Source organism: Scophthalmus maximus, chromosome 18, assembly GCF_022379125.1.
Source record: "Scophthalmus maximus strain ysfricsl-2021 chromosome 18, ASM2237912v1, whole genome shotgun sequence".
NCBI classification, from domain to species: domain Eukaryota; kingdom Metazoa; phylum Chordata; class Actinopteri; order Pleuronectiformes; family Scophthalmidae; genus Scophthalmus; species Scophthalmus maximus.
In genome coordinates, this window is record NC_061532.1 from 10776944 (window position 1) to 10786162 (window position 9219).

Genomic DNA, 9219 nt, shown 5'->3' on the forward strand with positions numbered 1-9219 from the left:
TGCGTTATCTCCCTTGAATTTAATGATCGGTGAGCGACACCGTGGAAGAGAGCCAAGCTTTTAATGATATTGCAATTAAAAATGGTCAACAGCACTTTAGAAATGTGCCAAGTTGTCCGAGATGTCACCATTTACATGTGTTCCAAATACACATGTGTGAATTTGAGATGACAGAATATAATGAACACATTATTCAGGATGTGAACATACGTTAAAAGAGGCAACACACCACATTCTTGCCCCTAGTGGTTCCACGTGGTATTACTGTTTGGTCATTGTCGTAAAGATGCTGCAGCAGCAAGACAAAAGTCGCAGGGAAACTTCACTCAAAGTTCTTGTCAACACCACTTTGGAGATGAAGGAGAACAAGAAAGTAGTATGTACAGCTCCTACTTAGTTTTCTGGCTCCTAGTGTCAACTAGGGGCAGCGTTAGCATCATGGCTTACTCATTGGCAGCAGGCTGGCTACTGTCCAAAGCAGAAAACAACTGTAAAAATCCCAATTTAGACAAATAACCTTGAGTTAAATGTCTGTTAGTATTAATAAGTAGGCTGGTTGTGTTATTTACTGATCTAGAAATAAAGAAGACAAACTGCATGTCATTTTAAAAGCCTCTCAGGTCCCGGAACTGTCTCCACAGAGTGAATGTCTGTCTGAAGTTCACTCTTGTTTTTATCTCTCTCCCTTGTACGCCTGCTTTTCTTCCTCCACCCACAGGATCCTTTTTCCCTTACGAGGTTGAGTTGTTGTTTTTTCCAAGCAGCTGTTCCTCCGTGTGCCATTCCCATCACTGTGGACAGATACCGGGAGAACGCCATTCTCCTCCTTGTTTTGGTTAGGCACTAGGTGACGCAGTTCGTTTTTTTCTATCGCCATACAGTGCAATCAGTTAAGCCGCAGAGTTGTCCATTTCCGCTTTAATAAAGAAATTCTTTGTTGTCTTACAAGCTCAATATCTTCCACTGACGCTGTAAGATGTAACTTCTTCATACAGTATTAGCTTCTATCATTTAATTTACGTGTAATTCTATTTTGTAGCCTTTCTGGAAAGTGGTGACATAGATGTACGAGGATGGCGTCAAGCAATGACTTCCATTATGCACCCATCTTCTCTGTCCTCGTGGTCTCCAGGAAGCATCCAAACTGGCTAATTATGTTTGCCTGATTAAATTTCGGCTTGCCTTCAGACCATCTATCTCATATTTGTCTGGAGATACATAATCAGATTTAACTAAAGCTAAGAGAACTGGGATGTTAAAGAACACCGCCTTTGATATGTATTTCCACTGGTCCAAACCAGTGTCATTTGGATTGATCAGTGTTCAGAATATCCTTAGGCTGTCTCATTTCCTGCTGGTTGACTTATATAATGAGGTCTGGATGGAGGTCTGCCTTTTATTTTATGTTTTTTTTTCTTCCCAGGTTGGCATCTGCTGTAAAACACATAATACAGACCAAACAGCTTGTGCTTGTGCTTGTGCCCTTTCACTGCACTGGGGATTCTACTCAAAGCCTTTCAGCTTCCACGTCAATGCCTTTAAGGGTTTTGGGTCCTATTTTTTTCATGAAATGCAATTAATTGTGGTCAAGTACAATGTGTGCAGAGGAAAAGATGGTACTTTTAATATCTTTGCGACCTCTTGGAAATAGGGTGGGATTAGGAGTAACCAGTCTTTTAAAATAACCATGAGTGGGTTAGGGGCACAGCCAATCACATCTCGTTAATTTTAAAGCACTGCTTTAGCCACTATGACAAACTGACCTTTTGGAAATGCAGAATCTGCAGAGTCCCGGCCGGCAGATTGGATAAACATTCAGTTGCTCATTTATAAGAAATTTATATTAGTGAGGTGAAACAAATGAATGAAATACCTGCCAGTATAATGCATTTAAACAGCACTACAAACTGCAGCCTCTGAAATGATCATCCCCTTGATTTGACGCATCTCGCAAAATGAACATTATAACCCACATGAAGGTCAGATCTATCAACGGGCTGTTGTATTTGACTTAGCTGTGTGTAAAGGCAGATGGTGTCGCATCAAAATTCTCTTTCGTTCTAATCCAGGCCCATGATGAGAAAGGTTTTATTTGAAATCACAGTGATCCACAAAATCTCAGGGATATCACCTTCTCCAACACAAGCTCCATTGCAAAAAACGGAAAAACAAACACAAAGGGCTGGTGTGGTTATTTTACAAAATCCCTGTGCTGCCAGAGCAGGATTTAATCAAGGCAAGGAAGTACAATAGGCATGTATAATCTCATTTTGGAAATGTGAAGCACCCACATTAGAGTCTATTTGCTCAGTCAGATTCAGGGAGTCAGTCCTGAAGGCTGCGATGACGTCTTAGAGCTGCAGTATAAAGAGCCAATAAGAAATACAGTGAGATTTCTCTGGATGGAATAATTCACATTATCAGAGTAAAATTGTCCACTGATAGAAAAGTGTGTAATCAAGTTGAAAAAGGCAGAAGATGCGTGAGAGAAGTAGTTCCATGTCATTTAAATTCCTCTTTTTAAAAGATATTCTTAATTCCTATTCTGAACAGACATTTTAATGACATAGGGTACAGTTTGTTTTGCTTATCCTTCTGTGCTTTTTTTGCCTCATGCAGGCACAGACATGTCAGAATGAACATGTATGTTGGCCGCAGGCTGCTTTGAGGGGTGTTCAAGTGCGAATTTCTTAGTGGGCTTTTGTTGGTGCTAGTTATTTAAGGTCAGCCTGGAGTGTCACCGCCCTAAGAAAAGATATTTGTCAGTGTTACAGAACATCGACCTGCAGCAGCCCTAAACTTCATAGAACATTTGCAGCGACAGATTTATTAATTGTTGCGCACAATTTGACATGTTATAGATTGAAAAAAAGGGAACGTTATCACAAATGCCTGGCTCTTACTCCCAAAGCTCCCACATCTATTGCTGCAAAGGGGAAACACGGCTAAAGTGGCTGAGCACACTGGTTCTGAGCACTAAGAAAAGCTTGAACCGTGTTTGGGTCCCAGAGTGGATTAGCAGAGTTTATCAGCACCAGCACACTGTGTCGCTCATTGCAGGCACTCTGCTGTGGATAAGTGGCTGCAGCGAGCACGGAGTCCTTGGCCTTGGTCAATAACAGCCCTTGGGGTACACGAGTTGCTGGTCAATTACAAAATGCTGAAACAGTTTCTTGGTGAGTGGATTCACGGTCACAGTCTAATCTACTATGTATTTTCCAAACACTCTGGAGCATTGCTGTGTGGATTCATATCTAGCTTCCAATTTAAATTACATAGTTATCATATGGTTTGAATATGGGACTGGGCGAGGCTGGAGGAAGAAGAAGCTTGGGGACTAAGCGTTGTTACAAATATGGATTAATTCGGTTGGAATATTTTTACACGAGGAAAACCACAATTTTTTCTAAAATATGTCAAATAAGCTAAGTAAGATGACAGTGCTATTTCTTCATACAGAAAATTACTAGAGGGATGATTGTATGTATCTGTCTACAAGCAAATCATGGTGAGATTTTAAGACATGAAGTTCAAATTTCTACTTTTACCCCTTAAACCCCTTTTCCCTTGTGGATGAACGGATTTTCACCTTGTATTCATACAATTCAAAGAGCTATCTCTGAGACATTTTTTTCTTATCCTTGTAATGAAGGCGGCTGCATTCCATTGCCCACGTCATGCAACATTCATTGCGAATGTCAAGGACTTCGCTGTCAGTTATGTGACACGGAGTGTGTGAAAAACAGCTCCCATCTGGAGCCTTCCTGTCCTTTCAGGAAAGGCAGAGCGTCTTGGACATGCTACATGTACATGCATGTCCAAACATGGCTGAGGGCACTTAACACTGTGATGTTTGACAAGACCATCTGGCCTGACGCAATATGAGGAGAACATGTTTTGTTTAATCTTTTTTTGGAATGTTACAGTAAGAAATGTTCAACTAATACAATTTAAACTTTTTAGTGAAAAGTTTACATCTGATTTTTCTAATGACAAGGGTTATTCTGTTTGTGTCATGAGCGAGATCAACAGGAATTAGTGGTGTTTTATTTAGCTAAAATGTACCTGCAAAATTGACCAACAACATGGTTTATGATAGTAAATATGTGATTTTAGAAAGCTCTCAGAATTAAAACCACTGAGAAGTCCATCTTCTGGCCATGACCTGTCATGGATTATGGAATTCCTTATTAGGAATCTGTATAAGCACACACAGCATATTTATATAAATAATTTGGTAACCATATGAGTTAAGTCTCAACTATAATGATTAGTTATTTCCTGATGAGATCTTTGAGACACCAGAGACGATACAAAAATATTTAAGAGCGGTTAAGCGATGACCAGCCGTCAGACATTTTGTTTGATTTCACCATGTGGTCTCATAAAGTGTTCATGTTTTTTGGCCGAGCTAGAACTAATGTACAGGCAATTTATGTGGCTTAAAGGGACAAAGGCAACTCAAAAAGTAAATACCATGTGTCCTTTTAAAAACAACAGCACTGAGAATGTGATGACGGCATGTCTGCATCAGATATGTGATCATCCATGACGTAAACTGAATATAATCCTCTTTCTAGATACGATAAACTGTGCTAGAGACCTGTCAGTGTTGTTATATCTTGGTTACTGATTAGATCATAGATCTTTAAAATTCAGCCTCCGGTGAAACTTTGTTTCTCCAGCAGGTATCATGAATCATTTGATCTGGCTCACTTGGTTGCCCTCAGCCGTCATGGGTGCATGGTCTCAAAAAAAAGAAAGAAACAACAACATTTCCCCCCATACCTCATGCTTCCTCTTTCCCTCAACAGAGCCCACAGATGTGAAGCAGATTACACCCCGTCTTCACCCCTCCTTCTGCCTGCCCCTCTTTCCACTGCAGAGAAAGAGATCATTCAGTTTCAGCCTTTTGTACAAACACCCCCATTCCCTACCACCCTCCTCCCAACAAGAGAGGGGCACACAGAAGACCACACTCTCCAGCCAAACCTTAACTGTCTGTGTGTGTGTGTGTGTGTGTGTCTACATTTTTTCCCCTGGCATGAAGAGAAAGGAAACTGAGAGAGTATTTGTTCTCTGTGCCTGTGAGAAGTCGTCCCGGACCTTTTGAGTCGTTTTAAGCTGTGAAAAAGTCACTGGAGTTGGGGTAAGTTTGTTTTCTGGATTTAGGAAACTTTTAGTTAAGTTACAGTTTAATGGTAAAATTAGGTTTTCTCACCTGGTAAAACAGAACAATCCACTCTGAAGTGTACATTTATGGGATTTATACATATTTAAAATACTGCTATTGATGAAAGTGACATTTGTCCAAAAAAATAGTCCAAATATAGTTTTTTGTATAAGTGCGTGTGCGTGTGTGTGTGTGTGTGTGTGCAAACATGTCTCCACTGTATTTCCAATTTTTATGCTGCCATGTTTTCATTCTCTATCATTATACCTGTATATAAAGATAGAACCTATGAAGCCTTTCTATATTGTTGAGTATTGTTGTCATAGCAACATTGAGTTGTGATACCTGTGAAACACACCTGTTCACACTAACAGGAGAGGCCACAAGGCCGGGCTGCAGACAGGGAGCAGACAGGAGTACGATAGGCATGAATATCAAATTCACAAAGGTCGACAGCCCATGTCATCTAAAGAGCTATACAACGTACATGACTCATAAATTCCTCCTCTGAAATATCCTACCACATTAATTCATAAATTCAGTGACTACTTTGATAACTGATAAATTGCATAAATCACTTCCAAGGTCAAATGCCAAACACAATTGTTTAATTTCCTGCTTTCTCTGTCCTTTGTGACTGAACATTGAAAATCATTTAGCTCTTAGCACCTTAAAGACATCACCTCTGGCTTTAAGAAATCCTGACAAGAACTAATCACAACACTTTTGGAAGATTAAATGATAATTGTAATAACTGTAAGTTGTTGGTGTTTATTGAATAAATACAACAGTTGCATTGTTTTAATGCTGCTGCAGTACCATCAGTGGTCTCAGCAAATGTTTTGAATTGTTTCTTTAAGTTTTTCCGAGAATCCAACTGAAAACAACTGTGTCAGAGTTCATTCGAGTTAGAGTTGCACAGTAAAAGAATCAGCTACAAAAATCAGTCATTCATTAATCAATGGACTACTCAAAGAAGAACTACTGGAGAAGGATGTTGTCTGTCTTTTCTTTTAAGCTTGCGAACAAGAAATGTGTAACTGCTTTTCCTTCAGGCGAGCTCCTGCTATTTAAAGCCGAATGACAAGTCAGCCTATAAAAACCACTTCACGATGACAGAGCCGTCAGAGAGAAGCCAAAAAAGGTCACGGGAGGCCACAGAGGGTCTAACACAAACAGTGTTTCAGGCAAACCGTAAGACGCCAGCGTGGAAACTCTGCAGACATAAAGACAAAGGAAACTGCTCCTGCCAATCTTGGTACTGAGAGGAGCATGTGTGCTTCCAGTTAACAGGCCTTTCAGAGACTGAATTAATGTCACCGAATGTCCTTTGACTTTTGCTTTTTACTGCTGCCATGATAATTGAACACAGAGACAATAAAGTTACACTGAGAGATGAATTACATTTCCATTTGGCTGTATATTCTGTCATTAGGCTTGACATGTGAAGTTTTGATTCATCAAAGTCCAAACAAGTGCAGTAAAAACCCCAGACTGATATAAAGTTTTGGCTCGCCAATCAAGGCGCCTGAAATGTTTTTGAAGATGAACACGCCATTCATGAAATCGTTTGCCTTAGACAGGTTTTACACTGAATTGACCTACAGATGTGCTCTCTGGAACTTGTTAATACATTTCTGAATTAGTTAAATATAAAATTCAGATTTCCTCACATCCACCACAATATATGAGTGGCAATTTTAGAAAGATATCTATTCTAGTGCCAGGCTGTTTTGCAAATCCTCACAAGTAAATAATATCTGTTATATTCAAACTGCCCCAGGAATGAACCCCATTCATAAAGTGTGAGATGTTAACTGATACAGATCTAAAGCATACTCTGACCCTGACTGGTGTCACCTCCGGCGAATCTCACCAAACCTCTTTTTTTCCACTGGATGATATCAGCCTGTACGTTACGACACATGTCACTAAAAAGAAATTACCAATCTTATTACAATAATATCCCGGTGAAGGGTCCTTGGTTGGTTTGAGGGTTTCTGTTAACTACTCCTCTTACAGCCGCTGCAACATACAGTAAGTGAGTTCACCATCTCAAGTAATCAGAAACAGAGGGAGCGATGTGGAGAGCAGCCAACAGTTGGTCGTTTTATGGGTTTGTGCCACCACACCGCAACTCATCTTAAAATAAATAGAAAATTTTACGGTGTCCGTTCCAGTTCTAGTCGCGAGCGTGATTGGGCAATCATTCTGCGCTTCTCAACAGCACACGTTCAATTCGACCAACTCAAATGTTCAGTTGAGCTGTGAGAAGTTGAAATAGTTTCAGGGCTGCTGCGAAAGCGAACTGAAACCAAATGTGCTCTGACAGCAGAAAGAGCCCTGCAGTGTACCTCCACCTCACACGCCTGTTACAGGTTTTTAAACATATTTCCAGATGCAGAGGAGGGGGATGCATGAATGGGAGTCTGCAGTGTGGTGAAACTAAAGTGACACCGTCGCCATCTGACTGAGCACTAACACCTACAGACGAGGGGCGAATGATTTGAGAGAGAAAAACAAAACCTGTGGGATGACATCCCACCCAGTGTTGGACATTTTTCAAAAGCTCCGACTCTCATGCGTTGTAGGGATTTACGAGACGAGTGGATGTTTTGAGGGAATACTAGACAACAAAGCCAGATACAAAGAAACAACACAAACGCCGCTGCAATGGGCTATGTCAGCTTTTACAGCACTAGCGGGACACAACTCATGCGTCCACTAGGCCATTACCAGGCCACAGAGCATGAGGCGTTGTTCAGTATATAACCACAACTCAAGCAGCACACAACTTTGTGCAACACTTTTACGTCACCAATGCTGTAAAACGTGTGAGAGCGTGTATTCGCTCTCGAAAAGCACATTAACAGATGTTGCCATGTGGACTTTATTTAAAGCATGTAATAATTAGATGAGAATACCTCATTGTGAGATTGAAATAACTTAACATTGACATTTAAATATACCACAGAATTATATAATACCTTGATAATTGTAATGTAATTGGCTTCATTTTCCAGACCCAGTGACTACGTCCCTTTATAAACAGTACAGAGTATACTTCTTCACTGGACAGAACATAAAATAATTCAATCAACTTATTTTAACATCTGAATTTGACTATCTCAATTTTTAATTTTCTAAGAAATCATATCTACGTTAAATATTTTTACTGTAAACTGTCGTTTATGGTTAAAACGCATCATAGAAGTTATTACCAGTTACTCACCTACTCCTCTTTCCAGGTCACCATGTGGCTATGTTGGATGCCCTTAATCTTGGCCTGGGTATCCATGGCAACCCCGACGCTCTGCCAAAGTGGGGATGGTGATTGGGGCTCAGGCTTTGACAATTACTCTGCCATAATGGCCACCAGTGACACATCACAGGCAGCTGGTGATGAGCATGTGAGGATGGAAAACAGCCGTTACTGGAACACATCAGCAGCATTCCCACCATCACCCTCACCTGCGCTGCACTTTGAGCCCCAACCAGACAAGTGCTCCGTCCACTTCAGCACTAACCCTTCGTCAGCTCGAAGGCTAAAGGCGCAGAAAGAGGAGCTGGCCTACCTGCGGGCCATCCAGCACGGAAACGGAGCTGTGATGGAGATCTTGGTGCAGTTCGTGGCGGCAGAGCTGGGAGATCAGAGCTACGAGGACGTGATCAAGGAAAGTATCGTTGGCATCCAGGAGGACCACGAGAGATGCCACGAGGTGGTAGAGAAAGCAGAGGACGACCTAGAAGAGCAGCTGGAGGGAGACGTGTTGGACGCCCTCGCTGGGATGCAGAAGTGAGTGCAGGGAATTAAATGTCTGTGCTTTGCTCCATAAAGTCAATGGCTGAAAGGTAGAGAAGTCTGCTAAAAAGGATCAGCGTGTTTGTTGGTGTCCTGGGGGAAGGTCTGTGTTAAAACGATGGCAGGAAAAGGAGTTCAGACAGTTCAAAGCTACATTTTTTGGTGGCTCATCTCCCCCATGACTGAAATTAGTCAGCCAGACTTTATCAGTGCGTGTCAGGCACCTCATGACCACGGACTACAC

General features: G+C 41.3%; 1 protein-coding gene across 2 annotated transcripts in view; it reads right to left on the reverse strand.

The window, feature by feature from the left end:
* baalcb (BAALC binder of MAP3K1 and KLF4 b) overlaps window positions 1–8538 on the reverse strand; it is a 59872-nt gene extending 51334 nt beyond the window's left edge. For both annotated transcript variants that reach the window (XM_035617177.2, XM_035617175.2), the window contains exon 1: window positions 8406–8538. The gene's annotated coding sequence lies outside the window, so the exon portion shown is untranslated. The remainder of the gene's footprint in view (window positions 1–8405) is intronic.
* Between the last annotated feature and the right edge of the window lie 681 nt (window positions 8539–9219).